Source organism: Euprymna scolopes, chromosome 3, assembly GCF_053919585.1.
Source record: "Euprymna scolopes isolate OS-2025 chromosome 3, ASM5391958v1, whole genome shotgun sequence".
Classification (NCBI taxonomy): domain Eukaryota; kingdom Metazoa; phylum Mollusca; class Cephalopoda; order Sepiida; family Sepiolidae; genus Euprymna; species Euprymna scolopes.
In genome coordinates this window covers 139,029,176-139,049,973 of record NC_136484.1, presented here as the reverse complement: position 1 = coordinate 139,049,973, position 20,798 = coordinate 139,029,176, and the positions used below count along the sequence as shown (strand labels likewise).

At 29.6% G+C, this 20,798-nt stretch overlaps 1 protein-coding gene across 1 annotated transcript in view; it reads left to right on the top strand.

The window, feature by feature from the left end:
* The window catches only part of LOC145259263 (uncharacterized), a 235,693-nt gene that overhangs the window by 133,762 nt on the left and 81,133 nt on the right, over positions 1-20,798 (top strand). The window lies entirely within an intron of this gene.

Below are 20,798 nucleotides of genomic sequence, written 5' to 3'. Positions count from 1 at the left end.
CTAATAGAATTATCTAATCCTCCGACTATTGGCCTTCAGGCCCAGATCAAAGTGTAGTATCTGTTCTTCAGATGCTACATTTCAATTTCTTGTTTTCTCTCTCAGTGGAGAAGAAATCCTTCACAACTGAGACAATTTTTATTTTTGTTCTTTTTCTCCACATTAAAAAATGACCCTGGTGTCTAACTCTGTCCGCTGGGGAAGCATTGTAAATAGGTACTATATAACTAAAATTAATTTTTGAAAGATTTTTTAGATATATATATATATATATATATATGTATATATATATATATCAAGTTCTGAAGAATTTGTATCTTTCTCCCTTTCATCATTGTTATGGTCATATATCTCTGGATACTAGATAATATATTGTATTTTTAACTATTAATATTTACTAGATCTAGTTACCCGGTATTGCTTGGGAGTCTTATTTCATTTTTCTTTTGCATTTAAAAATTTTTTTTCTAAACAACTGTTTTAACCAAATTATTATTTTTAATTTTCAAATATGATTTCGAAAGTTAAACGTAATTAATATAGTATTGTTTGGTCAGTAAATTATGAATTTTATTTGATTGTTATAAAACTATAGATAATTTAGTTGTGTTAAGGCTTAATCTCTATAAAATTATTGGATATGAGTAGCTTCTAAAATGTTCAATATTTTAATTTATGAGGGATTAATAATAAATAATTCAGTTTGCAATTCTCAAAGTTATGTTGACACCAGAAACACACACCCGTATGTGAAGTTCTCATAATTTTATTAATATAGAAATTAGTAAGGCACTGCTTTTGTATCCAGTATAATAGCCTCTAGTTTAAAAGCAATTACTTACTGAGCTTTCATCCTGGGACAAAGACCAGATGTTCTTGCTGCTGCTGCTTCTTTGTGATCTTACAGTACACCCCTGTTTATCTAATCATTGTGGATGTACGAAAGACTCCATTTTTTTTTTTTTTTTTTTTCTATTACCTTAACTCTTTTCTTTGAATGCAGATGTACAAATGCTGCAGAACTGCTACTTGCCTAGCAAACAGCATACAAAGCAAAAGATGCAATGGCAGATCTGCACATGTATTATAGGTCAGTGCAGTTTATTATAATTTCCAACCAGTCGTCTCATAGATAATTCTGAAGAGCTCTATCTAGTATAATTGATAAAAAGTTCAGATCAAATATGACCATTTTTACTTTGAAGATTCAGTAAAATCTTACATGATATACATCTTTACATTTATGGAAAATTTTTTGATGTTTTGGATCAATTGAATTATTGAATATGATGTTGAACTACATCAGCTAAAATATAGAAATAACAAGATGAGAAGGATAACCCAAATAATTCAAATCATACAAAGTATTTTCTGATATTAACCTTTAATTCATCTACAAGCATAACATTTTAGAGATTTAAAAAATTATTTGATTTCTCAAATGCATACTTTGTCTTTATTTTTTTTAATTTTTGATAAAAAATGTTAAACTCTAATATCATAGAATGTCGAACATCAATTTGTAAACATAAATATTCACTTATATCAGCCATTGAGATGATTCTCTTATGGCGATAATGTTACCTCTACTGCAGGTGGTGACTGCATTGAATATTTGTAAAACAAGTTGATTATCATTATAATACTTGTGATTTGGTTGTACTTTCCATTGTTTTTCTTAAGATATTGTGTATTTAAATCAGTCAGTTCTTGTTTATGAATACAGCATATAGTATACGATCAAGTAAACACAAGTTTCTATTTTACTCAGAGCTGTTGGAAAGTTAGAGTTCATATCTTTTCCAACAGTATTTAATAATGTACCTATTTACTATGCCTCCCCACAGGACAGTTAGACACCAGGGTCGTTTTTTAACGTGGAGAAAAGGTACAAAAATAAAAAAGTGTCTCAGTCGTGAAGGATTTCTCCTCCACCGAAAGAGAACAAGAAATAGAAGTGCAGCATCTGAAGAACAGATACTACACTTTGATCTTGTCCCGAAGGCCAAAATGTAAACGACAACATCAGATCTGATAAGATTTATACTATGTAACCTATTTCATAGGTGGCCTCGTATCTATGAGGTCAATCATACATGCCCTCCTTTGAAAATTAGTAATGATCTTTAAAAAGTTATAATTTTAATCAACTCTTGCTTGAATAAGCCTTAAGATTAACATTTTCATTTTGTAAATATTCCATTTGAAATTAGTAAAAAAAATTTTTAACTTTATATATATATCTATATAATTATAAATTTCAAATGACCTTGTAATGAGTGTTGTAACCACACATCCGGTTTACGACTTCCGGTTGTGCATGTGTACATAAACATAAACCCATAACAGCGTAAACAAATAAACACAAATTGCTACTTTTGCAGAATTTGACCTGCGGACTGAAATATTAGCGTTATTATTTAGAAATTATTTTAAATGGGAAGGGTGGGGATGTTTTGCAACTATTCTGTATTACAACTATACTGTTGCAATTTTCTTACAAATAAATTAACTTTGACCCGTGTACAATGGCGATTTACCCACGTTATTTTATTTTTTTTTTTTTAATTTATTCTCCGTTTTTTTAATACACCTTTCTTAAAAACATTCATACATTTTCTTTTATACTACCAACATAAATAACCCCGAAAATGTTTTTTTTTTTACAAATAAATAATCAACACAATAAAACGTATTGTTTTACTGTGTACGTTTTCAGCGTCCCAATTTTTTTTTATTTTGTGTTTAAATTATCCAAATAAACAATTGTTAATACTTTTTTTTTTTTTTTACATCGTTCATTTCCATATTGTCTTAATTAGTTTTATTGACTTATTATTAACATAAATTAAATATTTAACCCAATGGGTCATGAATGTTTGTTTAAAATAAATAAAAAAAAGTTACATTTTATTTTCATTTTCTATTTAAAAAGCCATTCTTAACATGGGGGAAGTGTTTTTAACTATTCTGTACTTTCAACTAACAATTTCATTTAAAAAAAGATATATTAAAATTTGAATTTAACTTGAAGTATTACAGTATTTGTTCAGTGCACATTTACCTATAAGTATGGCAAACCACTTATACTTCAATGGCTGTAAGTTTGTTTTTTTTTCCAAAAATAAACCATTATAAACAGAACGACTAATAGAAATCTATCCATATTCTTTTTCATTTTAATATACTTTTATAGAAATGTTTCTGTTATGTCACAAAAACTATTTTCTTTACGTCACAAGTGTCACGCTCATACATTAATTCCATAGCTAATCTAACATACTGAGCCAACGGGTCACGGGTAATCTACTGTGTGTGTGTGTGTATATATATATATATAAAATATGTATGTATATATGTATTACTTTTTAAAAAATTGTTTATAAGTATTTAGAATTAAAACAATATATTTTATTTTAATTTTTTTTTTTGAAAAATAAAAACAAACAAAAAAGAGCAATACGTTAAAATATTCTGGTTTATTGCTGCAAGATATAGCAATACAGTCACCTCATTCAAAGTAAAATAAATCTCCAGAGTTATCAAGTTGGTTGTAAAGTCTAAATTTATTCCATGACACTTTAACACGTTTTAAGAATTGAACATATAGTAGATGCCCCCCCCACACACACACACATATATAAATATAAAGTACATTAACCAATGTATTTGAATAGGTATATTTCATTTTGATTAAACGAGTTTCAATAATATTGTAGAGTTTCCTCTCATGGTTGATATCACATTCACTTTTCCCTCATTTCGAAAAAAAAAAATCCAATAATAACAATACCTGAGTACAAATTAGCCATTATGTTGGCAGTATAAAACACTATTTCTATGGCATTTAGAACAGAGGAAATATGTAGCAATGAGGATAATATAATCTCATGTCTCCATTTTTTCTGGAGCAAAGTTAAAATATTTTTCATTATATTATTAAAGGTTTATCTTGAATTTTAATAAAACTTAAATTACAATAAATTTTCTTAAAATATATGAACTCCAGTAAAAAATAATTAAAAAAAAAAAAAAAAAAAAAAACTGTCAATGCATAACCTCTGTCATGCAAACATGATACCTATAATTTGTATTACAATTTGCTATCATTTGATTTTTTTTTCCCCCTAAACTCCATATTTTGGACATAGCATTTATACCTGCCACAAAATATCTTTATATCTATAATAAAGTTGCTCCATTCCCTATTCTAACAGTGAGATTAAAATGTTGATTTCAACTTCACATAAATGTGCAGACGATGAATATCAAAAGATTAACTACTATGCATATTGCTTTGCAAAAAGACATGTCATTTTTACATAGTCTATTTTTCTCATTTCAATAGTTTATTTTGATACATTTTTATTGATCAATATCTTTTATTGAAGATTTTTTTTTATTGACGATAAAAGTAAACCAATTTTTGTGAAAACAACCCTTCTAGTCAATTTACTTCTGAGTGATTTTAAAGTTGAGATCCTTGCTCATTGTCTCCCCCCCCTTCTTTCTGCCCTATTTTCAGGGTTGGAAGTTCTGCCATGTGCATTCATCACCACTCTCTATTCATTGCTTGTTCAGGTTTAAGGCCGGTGCTCTTCAAATTCTCATTAATACAGTTGGTCCATCTGTTCTATGGTGACCTCAAGGCTAGGAGCTAGGGATGACGATGCTTGCAATTTTTATATTTAGATTCAGTTATAAATTGTAAATTAAAAACAAAGTCTTGCTCTCCACTCCCTCCCCTCCTAAACAATATATGTACATGCCATAGGCAAGCAAAAAATCATTGAGTATATCCCTACTAACAAATAACTGGGGGTAGTAACTTGACTTCCTCAATTTTTGTGGGTAACACCAGGACACAGGTCCTGCTAGTTAATATGAGGTGCCTTCAATAAGTTGCCAAACTTTTTTTGTATGGCCACTTTTATTGATAATACACACATGAAACTTAAATCCCCTTCGAAGTTATCTCCTCCGGCTGCAATGCACTTGTTGTATCATTCCAACAACTTCTGGAAGGCTCCATGAAAGTCCTCTTATGTGAGCATGTCAATGACCCTTGTTATAGCCTCTTCCATCTCCTCAATTTTCTTATAACGGCAGACTAAGGTTTTCCTTAAGCTTAGGGAATAACCAAAAGTCATAGGGATCAAAGTCTGGACTATAGGGAAGGTGAGGAAGTGTCTTGATGCTCATTTTGTTCGAATAATCTGTGACAAGGATGGAGCACCAATGGGACAAACATTGCGCAAATCTTCTGCATCTTCAGTTCCTTGCAAATAATTGTGTGTGCAGTTCCCACACTGGCATCAAATTGTGCACTTATTGTCTCTATAGACATACAATGGTCCTTATTCATGAAACTCTTTATTTGGCAAATCAACTCTTGTGTTTGACTTCTTTACTCCTCCCACACCACCTCATCATCCCTGCCTTCCTTGAATCTCTTTTACCACTCAAAACATGATGCTCGATTCATGCCAGATGACCCTAAAGCAGTCTGAAGCAATCCATTTTTTCCTTTCCGTCAATTGATGTTTTTAACTGGGAAAGGAAAGACATTCTGTGTTTAATTTTACTTTGCCAACTCAAAGATAGTTCAAAGTCTTCACCTTAGGCTTGTACTTCCTGTATAGAAAAATTCATTATTTTTGGCTAAATTTAAGATATTCCAATTTTAAAGAGTTAAGCACACTTCTTTTTGTGTTATAATTTCAAATAATTCAATTATTGTAATTACCAAACGATACTCTTAAGTAATTTAATTAAACTTCATAAAACCCCAATTGAAAGTTCATCCTTATAACCACTTCACCATCTTGTAATGTTGTCCTATTTGGGCTGATAAATCTGTTTCATTTAAGGTTTCTTAATACTATTATGGTATGCATTGTTAAAAAAATTATCACATTTATTCCCTGCTTTTTTTTTTTCTTTTTTTTTTTTTCTTTTTTTTTCTAGCTTGTTTGACTTGTTAACTTAATAGTCTTCACAAATTAGCTGTTTTGATACCTTTAATAGAATACAACTTCCTATTCTTGTAGTTTCTTTTTAAGAACTGCAGGATTGTGAAACTCCCTTCCTTTTAAGTGTTTTCCACCTACCTATAGCCTTAGTCTTTTCAAGACTAAGATCAATAGCTATCTTTTGTCTGCGAGAATCATCTTTTGTTATTTAAGCTCCTTACATCTTGTCTGCAACAATTTCTATTAAAAAACAAAAATTTTAAAAATCAAACACTGTTTCTGTCTATCTATCATACATATAGGTTTCTCCATAAAAATTTTCCAGAGAAATTATAGATCCCCTTTGTTAGGATTTGAAACCAAGTACTGATATTATTATTCATCGGACTACTGTTCTCATCTTGAGTGGGATTTTCACACTCAAGATGAGAACAGTTGTCCAATGAATAATAATATAAATAACCAATCCTCATCTAAAAAATTCTATCTTATTTGGTTTCATACTAGCTCTGACTTGATAGTCTGCAGCATTTCAGGTTGATAAACATTATTGGTCAGATAAATTTGCTTGCATCAATTAATTTCACTTGGTTCAATCTGACTTTTTGTTTTGCATGTAAATGAGCTGCAGCTATGTATATTTGATCTGTCTTTCTTTCTCCATTTTTATAGAATTAATAGAAAATCTTTGTCATCGATCATTCTGGCCTACCTCAGGATGAAATGGCCAAGTACATTTCTTTCTTTTGACCTTGGGTGGCCATTATGTAAAAGGAACATAGCCTAGCATTCACTTTGAGCAGGAGAACGACTTATAGATCAGCTGTATGTGTCTGTGATTGACTTTATTTTGAAATATAAGTTGCTTCTATATGGAAATTTAAAATTCTTATTCACTCAAACAAAAGCATGTTGCCACTTGGATGTAAGGGCCTACTATTTGGAATTGTGACTATACTTTTACATGTTAGTACGATCAGGGAAGCAAGTAAATGGGAGGGAATTTCAAAGTCTAGCAGTCCAATGCAAAAAACTATTAGAATAGAAGTTTTTCCTTTTTCCATGCATGAGCAAATGGTAGCTTTGTAGAGATGTAGAACACTCTTAGGTGTAAGTAATTTTCTAGCATGGTAGAGGGAGGCCACTTTCTTTGCAGCAGCCTTGGCAATGTCCACAATGTATTTGTTGCAATTCCTGTTTTTTATGAATGTTAAGCCGATGAGTTTAATCTTAGTAGCTTTAGATGTTACCATTCATTTATGGTCCTATTCCACTATACACTAAAATTCGTTTTCTAAGTTTTCTGCCATTGCCTTAGACATGTGTGCACTCGTTTTTCCCTTGTGTCTATTATAGAGCATAATGAAGATTTAAAAAAGATCCTTCATCCCAAATATAAATTCTTAATTCTTCCTCCTATCAATAAATCTACTCTATTGAAAGTTATCAGCCATGACTGATTGGTGAGCGATCACAAAGGTTGGTTGAGGACATTAGCCACAATACTTGAATAAATATATTTCATTTTTATCTAAGAGAGTACAACATTATTATAGGGTTTTTGTTTGTGCTTGACATCCATATAAAAGAAATAGGTTTTACTTTACTATATTTTTTTTTCATTTAAAACTTGAAAATTGTAGAAAAAAAATGACTTTAAGCAGGAGTGCACATGAATCCTCATCCTCATTGATTCCTGGGAAACTGCCAGATATACTTCAAGGGGTTGGAGTAAAGACTATAAATTTTCCATTGTTTTAATTATTTTTATTTTACATACATTCTTTTCCATCCTATCAATACTGAATATGCCCTTGGGTTCTATCCCCCAAAATTGAATATTATAAAATGTAAAAAAGAATTAAAAAAAAAAAAGCCATATTGTGTTATGGGCTAGGTGCAAAAAGCAAAAGGGTTTGTCATTTAATTCCAGGCAGCATTGGGTCTTGTTATAAATACAAATGGCTAGACTTTGTTATCTGAATATTTGCATTGAGACTATCTTTTCTACTCAATTTTAAAACTTTTCTTAAATTTTCTTTAAACAGATGATAAAAAATTCTTTTGCCTACAGTTTTTAAATTTTTCAACTCATGCTAAACAGTAATTTATTTTATTGGATTTTTTCCTCTAAAGAGAAGAGCCTATCTTTGAAAATCCATAAATTAAAGGTTAGTCTCCTATACTCCTTGCTGGAACACTTGATAATTTAATAAATTTTAATGTTCCAATTTTGTTTTCAACATTTCTTAAGTTCAGTCATTTGTATAGCAAAGCAATCTGATTTGATAACATTAAAATGTCAAATTCACATTTACAAAAGAAAAAACGGCTGTTTAACATAGACTGATCATGTGTATGTGATAGACCTTAGAAGGTAAAGTTCATACATTAATGAACTATTTGTTTTATTCAATGATTGCTTTCATTTTAATTTAAGACAGTTCTATTTACATATATTTTAATATTGTGGATACTATACTTAACATTTAGTCAATTTACTTCTAACCGTTGCAATTCTTGATTTCTTCTATTTTCCTGGGCAACACTGTGGTACGGATCCCTCTAGTATCTGTGTGTGTGTGTTGTTTTCACTTTCATTTCTATAATAGATTTTACTTACCTGAGAAAAATGTGTTAGAACATTAAACTTGGATTGAAGTCTTTGTCTGAACACAATTGTGATTTGCTGATCTAGAAACTGAATTATTGATTAACTGCAGCATAGATATTCTAGCCAATGCTATTGGCTTTGTCGGAAAAAAAAAAGAAGTGAAGTCAGTTTTACTCCAATCTAAGCGCATTACTTTTTTAGCATTAAATTTCTTACTGAATAACATGATTGTTATTTTACCCCACTATCTTATCTTTTTAATATTTTATTTTTAGTATTAAAGCTTTCTGATGTTAGAATTGCATTTTATATTAACTTTTACTCTTAATGTTTTTATTATTAGAATTCCATAAAGTTTTGAATAATAAGAGTCAATATATGATGAAAAAATGACAGAATACTTACTGTGTTTGCCAAAAAGTGTTGTGGTCTATAGCTTTATTCTGATGGAGTATATTTTTTCTCATTAATCCTCTGTTCAATTCAGACATCCTCAACTCTAAAATATTTATTCATACGTAAGTATATATATATATATATATATATACACACACATTCTGTCACAAAAATTAGTGTGTAAAACAAAAAAATATTGGATGGACCTATTTCAAGTGTTTGGGGGAAAGTAGAAAGCAAATAACAAACCTTCATCTATATCTATATATATATAAAAGCGGAAATGTATGTATGTATGTATGCTTGTGTGTCTGCTAAAAACTTTTGACCGACGGAACAAAAATTCACAAACTTGGTATCATATTAAAGCCCCAGCCTCCGGACGACAAATATCGAAAAATTAGCCCAAAAGGACCATCAGAAGTGCGTCAACTGATCGATTTTCTGCAGGGGGGCCAAAAAGTGACATATTTATGTTAAACATTACATATTTTTAAATCGCTTTATAACTGCCCCAAAAAATACGGGCACCAACTCTTCTACATAAAGTATACACGGGGCCGTTTATTTTGGGTCAACTTGTATTTAAAACCGGCTCAGTCATGTCACGTGATCTTGACGTCAGCAAGCTCTAATGGCAGTCTGAATTTAATATTTAAAAATGTTGTTATCGGTAAAAAAAATTTAACCCTCACACAAGCTAAACTATGAACTTCTACGCTATGACAATGTTACCAAAGTTATTAGCACATTAAAAATACTTAGATACGATAGTTAAACGAAAAATAACAAGCCAAAAATGTGAAGTAAAAAAAAAAAAAAAAATATGCTTACAAAAAATGTTAACGATCAAAGTTTTTACAAAAAAAAAAAAAAACAGCCAGACGCCATTTTCTTTTTTAGTAACAGTCTTTAGAGTAAGGAAGACGAAGTGAGAGAGAGAGAGACGCAAACAAAGAGAGAGAGAGAAAAACGTTAACTTTTTCACCCCGAAATTGACAATTTTCGGGGGGGGGGGGGTCAACAACGCATGCGTCAGATGACGTCATGACGTCGTGACCTGATTTACTTTAAAATAGTTGAAAAACCGAACAAATTTTATATACTGCGCTTTAGATCAGGTAGTTAAGGCCTTGGTTCATTATCTAAACGTTTTGGGTTCGAATCGTGGTGTGAGATTTTTTTTTTTTTTTTTTCTCGATTTTTTAAATTTAAATATTGAACCCTGTATTATTCAAGCCATTTTTCACGTAACGTTCATTTTCCTGTTTTTTTTTTTGTTTTTTTTTTTTACTTCGCTTATTCTTAGCGACACCCAAAAACACCCAGGTACCCACCGATTTTTTTTTTTTAATTTTAATATCGAAACAGACTTATTTAAGCCATTTTTCATGTGTTCGTTTTTCTGTTTTCATTGTTCATTTGCCTTATGTTATTTTATTTTCAAACTTCATCTCAGGGCTTCGGCTTCGATCCTCCCCCCACCCCCCTCCCCGGTTTCTTTTTTATTTAACACCACACACACCTACAAACACCCGGGCAACCGTCCTCTCATGACGAGATCGGTTCTACGCATGCGTCATATGACGTCATGACCTGATTTAGTTTAAATAGTTGAAGAACTGACTAAATTTCATGTACGTCATGTTGGTTAGAGCGTTGGTTCATTATCTAAATGTTTTGGGTTCGAATCATGGTGTGAGATGTCTTTTTTTTCTTTTTTTTTTTTTTTTTAAATTTAAATATTGAAGCAGGGTTATTTAAGCCATTTTTCACGTAACGCTCGTTATTCTTAGGTGTTCATTAACACCCCCACCCCCGACCGACCACACACACACCCAAAAACACCTGGGTACCCACCGATTTTTTAAAATTGTAATATAGAAACAGGCTTATTTAAGCCATTTTTCACGTTTTATTTATTTATTTATTTTTTTTTAAGTTTTAACGTTCGTTTTTCTGTTTTCTTTTGTTTGTGTTTTTTCGATTTTTACATTTAACATCATTCGTTTACCTTACGTTAGTTTTTTTGTGTTTTTTTTCCCCAGGTTTTGATTACCCCCCCAACCCCGCTTAAGTTTTAACGTTCGTTTTTATGTTTTCTTTTTTTTACTTCACTTATTCTTAGGCTTTCATTAACACCCCCACCCCCTCCAAACACTCGGGCAACGTGTCGTTTTTTATGAAGGTTGTATATTTATTATATAAATTTCTCCATTTAACTGTATTATAATTGAATACAAGGCTCTACATTTGGAGTGAAACAGTCGCATTTGCGAGTGATTTTTTTTCAAAGTGGCGATTAGAAATAATGAAACCCTTATCTTTTGGCGATTGTATTTCTTTCATTGATAATCTTCCAAAGCTCACTACTGAGTGAAAAATATTTTTTCAACTTTTTTTTTTTTTTTTTTTTAAACGAACAAAGTTAAATTATTTAAACAATAACTGTTTAATAGAACAATATACTTTTTTTTTTAACGAAGGTTGTTAAAAAAATATCTGAACAAATTGGAATGTTTATATCTTACGTATCGACATAAAATTTTTTGTGTATTTAGAATTACGCTTATTAAGAAAAAAAAAAACATTTTATGATGTACATACTCGTCACAGAACTAAGATGTCATATTCTAAAAATCATGTGGGTTTGGCTAGTAACTTTTTTATTTGGCTAGTAAACGAAAATATTTAGTTGTCAAAGGTCAACTAAAGATAAGTTTGTCTGTAGAGCCTTGGAATATCCTTATTGCTTTTTATAATTGGCATTTTGTGAGTGATAATCTCTAGTAAAAGAAAAAATAACTAACATGTCGACAAAGAAAGTGAAATTAATTTGGATGATTTTAATTTTGTAATCAAATTATTTGAAATATAGATTTTTTTTAAGTTTTAGTATTTGATACTAATCCATTACTAGTAAAGAGCAAAAAATGTGTAATTAATGTGAGAAACACAAATATGCAAACACAGACCCATGTGAAGTCGCATAATATATATATATATATATATATATACGTGTGTGTATGTATGTATATACTAGCAGAAGTACCCATCGTTGTGACTGGGTTCAAAAACAGCCTACAGAAAATGGACTCTGATTTATGAAAGTATGATAGGTTATGAAAAGGAAGGGTTGCAAATTTGGATTGAATTTTGGGGTATCAAAACCAAAGCAAAATATGATGAAAGTAAAAATAAAATAGATAAACACCATAATTTATTATACCATACCTGTTCACACTGAAACACTTATCACAATATTCTGTGGATCTATATTAAAAAAACCTTGTTACATATTATATTCTATGGAGGTCAGGTGCGAACGAATACCCCATAATTTTATTATACCATATTTCTTCAAACTGAAACATAATTATCAAAGTATACTTACGCAGATAGATATGAAAAGTCTTTATTAAAGTTCGTGCCTATTTCCATTCTATGGAGGCCAGGCGCGAACACAGATCCCACAGTTTTATTATACCATCACTATTTAAGTTAAAACATACTTATCAAAATATTCTTATGTACATCTATATCAAAAACATTTGTAAACGTTTTTTTTTTTTAAATTATTTATTTCCATATTTTGTGGACCAGACACGTACGCAGACCCCACAATTTTAATGAATCATCATTATGCCAGATCAAACATACCCATTCCTGTGTCTCGATACATCTTCTATCATTATATGTAATCAGTTTGTTTAAAATAGTCAACCATATAGGAGCCTATTCGTGACAGACATTCAGCTTTATATTATAGATATATATATATATATATTAATAATAAAAATCCTGATAATAGATTGACTTTTTGGTTATTGGAATTAAACTGAACAGTATATAATGCTCTAAAGTTTGAAATACATCTTCATTGAGCTTATTTATAACAATTCAAACTATATTATAAAAAATATATACTTATATATATTATGAAGAAATATGTATGACGAACTCAAAGTTGAAAATTCCTAAACATAACTTTCCTGTGATCTGTTTCAGCAAGTAATGGAAAATGTCCCCACTCTTAAGTTTTCTTAGCTGAAATAAGTATTTTCAGAAGAGAAAAAACTGAAGCGAGATAAAACTAATAGCATAGTGGATAGAAAAAAAATAGACTAGTCCAAACCAAATATAGACATGTCAGACAGATTGGTATTTGGGTCTGAGTTTGAAAATCCAACAAGATAAATTTATATCTTAGATATAAAAAAATTTGAACATATGTTTTTTTTTTTTGTCTAGTTAAACAAAATTCTTAATGTAATAATTGTATTAACAGACAAAGATCTTAGAAAAACTAACAGTTAAATTGAATCTGTAAAGTTGCAATCCTGTATAAAGTACTGCATACTATATCATCTGGTTTAGTATTACTTCTACTAATGGCGAATTGAATAAGAAAAGAATTGACTTAAGCAAATGCTAAGGTAGTGGATTGAGAATTATCTATTCTCCGAGAGATTAAATAAGTCTTTAGAATTTTCATAATGTCACTTGACTATAATAGTAGAAACTTAGTGGTGGTAACAGACCATATGCAGATGTTAGGCAGTATACATCAGTGTATAATAATAATTAACTCGCAGGATCCCATTAAAGTTCCATGATGGCGTTCATCTATCTGCATAATTTACTATTAATGATATTTCTCTTGAAATAATATAAGGTTTAATCATATTAAAAAAACATTGCCTCTTGCTTCAACCACAAAAATTATTCTAATTATTCTTTGAATAAATAAAATGTATATGTCTCTGCTTTATTGAATTTTTGTTCAATTTGTTAATCTTTTTAAAATTTATATTGCTTCTTTTTACCATTAAACATTATTTTTAGCTATTTATTTTTTAAATAAATAAATAAAAATGTGTTTAATCTTGTAATTTATTTGTGATAACAATTTTAAATCTTTTTAAAATGAATAATATTGCTTAAAAATTATCAGGTAAATAAAAAAAAATGGATGTCATTTAAAAAAAAAATATCTTTATGAAAAAAATGCAGCAATTAGATGCTTCTTAAAATTACATTAAAATAAAAAAGTAAAAAGTAGCTTTTTAAAACTAAGCTGACAATTTTATAAAATATTTTTGTTGTGTTTTATTTTAATGAATGTATTCTTCAAGTTAGATATTCTATAAAATAATTATTTGTAATTATATTCTATTTAATTATAAATAATTGTTTATATTATTCTTTCAAACTCTCAATGCATCACATCTATTTAGAATAATGCAACCCTTGTATACAATTCTCAGGTACATTACAACTCACTAACGGTGCATGTGTGATACATCGCATGACTCGTGTATTTTAATGGAAATAGGATGATGTTTTTTACAAGTTCATATCTTTCTCTGCTCACTGTTAACATTTAAAGACAAACAACATGGCACATTAACTTTAAGTAGTGACCAACTTTTTTTTTTTTCATTTAGCGAAATTTTAATCTCACACATTGGCATTTTCAATCATAGGTTGTTTTTATTATTTGGAAAAATAGACAGTATCCCCCCCCCCCCCCGTAAACGTTCATTGCATTTTTTATAAATTTCTCAGACGACACTGTCAGTTGAGTAAATTGTTTTTAAATTATAAAATAGATAATTTCTGAATAATTAAAGTATTTTTTATCAGACGTCATTTTACAAAGGTTACGAATTTGATTATTTTTTTTATAAGGTGTTTATATATATATATATATATATATATATATATATATATATATATATATATATATATATATATAAGAACTAGCAGTATTAACCCGGCATTGTGCGGGTGGAGACAGATTTCCTGGTGAATGGCTTAAAGAAACCCAATAAAAAATAATCGTGTTCATAGTTTTATTTTAAATAGGGTTTTTAGAAATTTGTTTTCATTTTCCTTTATTTCATTTTTGATTTTAAATAAATATTTGATTCATAGTAAATAAAAAAAATAATTCAATGTCTTTATCAAAGTTATGTACAGGCAAGAAACGTAAGAGTTGTCTCAGATTTCTTAATATAAAGATTTGAAAGAAAAATCGTAACTAAAAGAAATGTATAAACTAATGATTTCCTGGCAGATGTATTGTTCATGATTTTGTGAGTCGAAGCCACCAACTTCAACTGCCTGTGCAAAGGCTCTGCTAACTATTGCGTCTTGAATATAACATTAATATTCATTTGGTGTAACTTCTATTTTGTGCTGTGTACTATTGCAACTGCTTCAACATCACCGACTACTTACTCGATTGGACTTAATGAGTTTACTGACTTTTTTTTTCTCTTTTATACTATTACTATTTGCTCTCTCTCTCTCTCTCTCTCTCTCTCTCTCTCTCTCTCTCTCACACACTCACACACACAGTAATTTACTGTATTGAGTAATCTAGGTTTGTGCTAGATTTGGCAGTTTGCAGTCTTAACAGTTATAGCTGCAGTGATGGGCATGGAATAGTATTAGTAATAGCTTGACCCTACCACGTGTATGATGATGATTATACAGCAACAGTAATGTTCTCTCTCTTTCTCTCTCTCTTGTTAGTTATTTTGTTTGGTTTCTTCCAATCTGATTACAATTTTTAGACTGTGTATGCAATGTGTAGGTTGTCATTCCTGAATAGTGTAAACGTTATTTTATTTAGTTTTAACAAATTGAGGATTTTTATCCCTGTTACATAATGTGAAATATATATATATATATGTTGTACTAGTAGTATAAAAATATACTTATTTACATTCAGGTTTTATTCTATTTAAGTACCTATTTACTATGCCTCCCCACGGGACAGAGTTAAGTATGAATGATATATAGTATATATAATTCAGACTTAAAAATTATTTTGATTTTTTATTATTATTATAAAGCTATATCCAAAAGGATATGAAGTCCTTTGTGTGTGCAGTATCAGCATTCTTGGATCTGTTCAGATTCTGAGAGGTTTATTTTTCATGTTATATATATATATATATATATATATATATATATATATATATTAGTTTTATAATAACAATTTAAAAACTACATATCTTAACATGGATAAGTCCTTTTTAAATATATATTTATATAATATCTACACATTTTGTATAAGTTATAGTAAAAAGAGATATCCTTCTGTATAGTTGATAATCAAAGCAAACATATTGCTATTGAGATGATAAATTCCATTATTTTCCATGGTGCATTTATTTGTCTATTTTTGTACATATTTAAAAAACAAATCCGTATATGTGGCATTTCCTTTCCTTTTCATAATATCTAAGTACATATAAATGAATATGAATATAGTTACTATTTATGTATATTTGCATTAGAAGGAAGCTAGCTATTCATTTTTTAATTTTTACAATGTATGTTTGTTGTTTTTATGAGTATTTCATAGGTATATATTCACAGTATCTATGTCCTACTTTTTATATATTCTTGCACTGAACTAAGAATAAAATCCTGTACATTGCTTTCTAGATGAAACTGAAGATATTTTGCTGCTTTTTTGTGTTTTTTTGTTTTACAATTCACAAATAACTGATCATTTTTAATTAAAAAAAAAAAATTAAAACATTTTGCTTACTACAGCAGAAGTTTTCTTTTAATTTAAATTTTTATTTGTATTAACATTTCTACATTTTCATTAATGTACATTAAAGATTTTTGAACACGAGATTACAACATAAAGCCGATGCATTGCCAAATCTATGGACTATTAAAACTCTGAACCTTGCTATCATATAACTGTACACTGGATAACATCACAAAAAGCAATTAAGGTAAATAATGGTTGAAAGAGAAGTAGTAGAAGAGGGCAAATGATGTAAATTATTTAGAGAGACAGATTGGTATGGGGATAAAAAAAATGAATGATTATTATCAAGAAATAAATACTGAATTTTTAAATCTAGCTGGTCTAGTGTGTGTGTGTGTGTGTGTGTGTGTGTGTACATTCATTGTCCAGACGCCTAACGTTTTAAAGGATGACGTTATCCTTTTATTACTTCAGCATTTATGATATCATAAAGAACCTTCCTAATATCTTCAACATATTTTAGCAGATAACATCATCCATTTGTCTGGTGTCGTACCTAGTTGTGATGCCATCCACTGTGCACAGGGACAAACAAATTACTAGGATCCACAAAAATTTGATGATATCAAAAAATGACTTTTTTTTTTCTTTCCAAGAATTGGCATCATTCATGATGTTGAGAACACTCAATGAGAACAGTAGTTTGAATAGTACAAATTATCAATCCTTGTCTCCAAAATTCAGAAACATAGTTTGGATAAATTGAAAACTTTTGCATTTATTCTGTTAGATATATTTGTATTACATTAGTCAGTGAACAAGCATGATATCTATATTTAAAGTCTTAGAAAATGGAGCAGATTGTTAGAAAAATTTAGACGGAATTAAGAAATGTCTGTAAATTATATAATTATCATAGAATCAATTTTGCCTCTTGTAAATCTGATTAGATTTACTCCAAATTTTCATTATTGATGTAAGAAAAGATTATTTTAAACTGTTTAAGAATTAAAATCTAAATAAATTAAAGATAAATAACTGAACAATTTCTAGTAGTGCAATGAACTTGTTTCAGTTTCTAGAAAGATTTTTTACTTGTGATTAACTTGTTTAGAAATAAGATTTTTAAGGAAATAAACATGTCAAATATTTTAACTTCAAATTCAGTTTTACGAGTTTCGCAATTTTGCATCTATTAATGATCAAACAATACTGAGATTATTTGCATTTAACAATCTTATTTTAAAAAAATTATATTTTGGTAAAAAATAAACAAAGCAAAACAAACAACAACATAGTTTTAAGAAAGAATTTAAAAAAATAAAATACAAAAACTCTTGGGCAGTGACGGAGAGGTACAGTTTACTCAAATTAAACAAAGATGTTGTATTGTGTACAGCTTAGTGTTAAGATCATTTGATCAATCATCACCAAACTTGGTCAAAATATCAGTTATGATCTAAATTACAACTGATTTAATTTTTGGATATCTGAGTCAACAGTCAAGGTCACTGAAAGATGAAAGTCACACTTGATGATAACTTAAATTCTATTCATCATACTCTATGAAGTCCCATATCTTATGGCCTTAACTTGATAAGTTGGATCGCATTTTGACAGAATTTCAGTTTCTGATAAGATTTTGGCCCAGCTCTACATTTTTTTTTTTTTTTTTTTTTTTGTCAGTAACTTTTAAATAATTTTAAATTGTTTCAGTTAATTCACTGATATTTGTGAAAATGGTTGAGCTTTTTAAATTATTTACTACAAAAACTTTAATTCTTATTATTTTCTTGGCCTTCTGGACAAGATCAAAGTGTAGTATCTGTTCCGACAGATGCTGCAAGCTATGACTAGCTGTGACTAGCAAAGACCAGATGTGGGGGCGACCCCACATACCTGACCATTAACCAGCTCCCATTTCCCACCTCTCGGGAGTTGGTCCCCTTTTTCCCTTCCCCCCTCCCTTCACTCCTCACATTAAAAATCGGCCTTGTGCCTAATTTGCTCGGTGGGGGAGCAAATAAATACCATCTGTTCTTCAGATGCTGCACTTCTATTTCTTGTTCTCTTTCGGTGGAGGAGAAATCCTTCACGACTGAGACAATTTTTATTTTTGTACCTTTTCTCCACGTTAAAAAACGACCCTTGTGTCTAACTCTGTCCCGTGGGGAGGCATAGTAAATAGGTACAAAAACTTTAATTCTACATCAGTCAACAATCTTTTAGTTGACATTATGTTGCTGTTTTTAAAATAGAAATTTATTTATGAAAACGTATGTAATGGATACAGTAAATGAAAGTAAATATTGTTTTGAAATAATTGTTCCCACCATGCACATATTTGCTCGTATTAAGTTCTTCTCAAAATTCATAAAATAAAAGTGATTTCTTGAATATAGTTTTAGTTAAACATGTAGCACATAATCTATTTTTTTTTTTTTTTTTTGTATTTATATTCATTTTGATTACTTTGGATTTACTAATGAGGCTTTGACTTTTACAAAGAAATTTGTATTGGCCTCAGAAAATTATTCTAATTCAAACCGTTTTGTTTTCATGGGGAGGCGTAGAAAGAATTTTGACTTGATGGATCCAAATTAAAGGATGAGGAAGATGAACTTCAGATTTAACATTTATGATGAAATATAAGAGTATGAAGGAAGATGTAAAGTTTGTAAGTGTATCCATGTCTAATTTCTAATGTTCAGTCACACATACCCATACAGAATTAGAACTTTCTTTTATATAGCACACAAGCACACTTATAAATATCTTAAGTTACCACAAAAGTTTAGTAGTTCAATACTACTTGCTTGTACTTGAAACGGCATTCACTGACAGTGAGTTGAGCCAGCCTTATTTATTGTTGCAACTATGTCCTTCATAAAAGCTAACCAAACCTGACAATTTGAAACCAACTATTGGGCGATTTCTAACCATTTGCTTTTCTAACAGCAAACTTAGTAGATTCAGGGACAGATTGGTTTTAAGGTCAACTTTAACGGTCATCAGCCAGATTTTTCTTTGTCCACTGCATGGCCTTTTGCAATCCTGTAGGAGAATTGGGGCAGTTGCTGTGTGGATGAACTTTTGTGGTTGACAGCAAAGTGCATAACCCAGCAAATATAAATGTCTGTCTTGTTAAGATGACGTTTTGGAGAGTGTTAATTTTTAGTAAAAACATACTTTATTCGTTGAGAGTAAATGCTGATATCGGAAGATGTGATGGAGGCCGTGGTGATCAAAAGTTTTCATTGACTTATCCACACTCATTGGCTAAAATTCATTGCTATAAAAGAGGATCGTTTGCACCAATGCTTGATAGATCTTTACTTTAGTGTTGTGGCTTATGCCAGATTCTTACCAGAGGTGGGAATGAGTCTGCAGAAGACATGACGTGCCATGTCAATTTGAGCTTACAATACGACTGAGGCTCATAATGTAATGTAATAATTGTTCAGAAAACGTTCCAGATTTAATCTTAAAACACTTTATCTTAAGACACTTGTTTCTGCTAATTCCGAAAATTAAAAAAAATCCTTTAAAAAAAACACTTAATCGGTGTAGTTATCATATTTTGTATATCATGGAAATATATATTTCGGAATCGGCAGAAACAATTGTCTAATAAATAAAGTGCTTTTGGATAACATCTGGAATATTTTCTGAATTATATATAATTTTCCAATGGCATAAATATTTATATTAAACTTCCAATGCATTATCATTATTTTAATTTGATATGATTGTTTCTTTTTATATATTTTACTTGAAGAGAATAAATAAAAATGTTCATATGCATATATTCGAAGCCTACGCATTGTTGGAGTAAATTGTTACCAGATAATTTTTATTTATGAACATTTCCAAAGCCACTTATCTTCATTCGTGAGTGAGATAAATAAATCTGAGACTTTAAAAGCTTATCTATTTTTTATTAAAGTCTATTAGTTTTAATACATTATTGCATTAAGCGAATATCAGTAATCTTTTAGCACTTTATTTTAATGTATAAATAATCATATTTCTTGAATTTTTGAACTGAGGATTGCTAATTCATATTATTTTGAAGAATATGAAAAGTAGAATTGTAGTACAATTTTATATTGTGTGTATTCAATCTGTTCTTCTGCATGCATCTAAAACATGGATTATGGATTTCAATTTCACAGTTTGTGTAAAAACGAACTGACAGATTTATTATTGCAAGGACAAATTTACTAATAGAAGAATTTGGAGTCATCAATATGGAGGAAGTTGCTCAAAGTACAAAGGATATTGTTATAAGATCTAA